The sequence below is a fragment of the Austrofundulus limnaeus genome, unplaced genomic scaffold (assembly GCF_001266775.1).
Source record: "Austrofundulus limnaeus strain Quisiro unplaced genomic scaffold, Austrofundulus_limnaeus-1.0 Scaffold1106, whole genome shotgun sequence".
Lineage (NCBI taxonomy): Eukaryota > Metazoa > Chordata > Actinopteri > Cyprinodontiformes > Rivulidae > Austrofundulus > Austrofundulus limnaeus.
Genome location: NW_013953508.1, coordinates 4,278 through 4,741, shown reverse-complemented (window position 1 = coordinate 4,741; position 464 = coordinate 4,278). Strand labels below are relative to the sequence as shown.

General features: G+C 41.2%; 1 non-coding gene across 1 annotated transcript; it reads left to right on the top strand.

Annotated features, from left to right (window-relative positions):
• The first annotated feature begins 177 nt into the window (after positions 1 to 177).
• On the top strand, positions 178 to 248 carry trnag-gcc (transfer RNA glycine (anticodon GCC)). Its single transcript has one exon. It is a non-coding gene; the product is annotated as a tRNA-Gly (tRNA).
• Positions 249 to 464: the final 216 nt, after the last annotated feature.

The window sequence follows — 464 nt, the reverse complement described above, 5'->3', positions numbered from 1 at the left end:
CTCTTGCTCATCTAGCTTATTGCAAACTTAAGTAGTAGTGTCTTTTAGTAAGCAAAAGTTGTTTGATGCCTGTTTCACTGTACTTTCCCTAATGATTAATTGTGTTTCCCAGAATTCACAGCGTTCATTGCCAGAATTTTATCGTCAGCATTCGTGCATGTGCATGTGCGCATGGGTGCATTGGTGGTTCAATGGTAGAATTCTTGTTTGCCATGCAGGTGACCCGGGTTTGATTCCCGGCCAATGCATAGGACAGCTCAATTTGTCAACTGTTAGCTGCTGAAGATGTGTGCTATGCAGAAAAGCAAATGGCTTTGTGACGCCACCAGCTGGTTTTCCTTACCTATGTCCAATTGTATGTTTTACAGCTTCCTGGGCTCGAACACACCTGATATGAATGAATGTGTGATTAGTAGTTTTTAGCTAAATTAGACGAGGAAATTCAATGATTAAATGTGGTATGT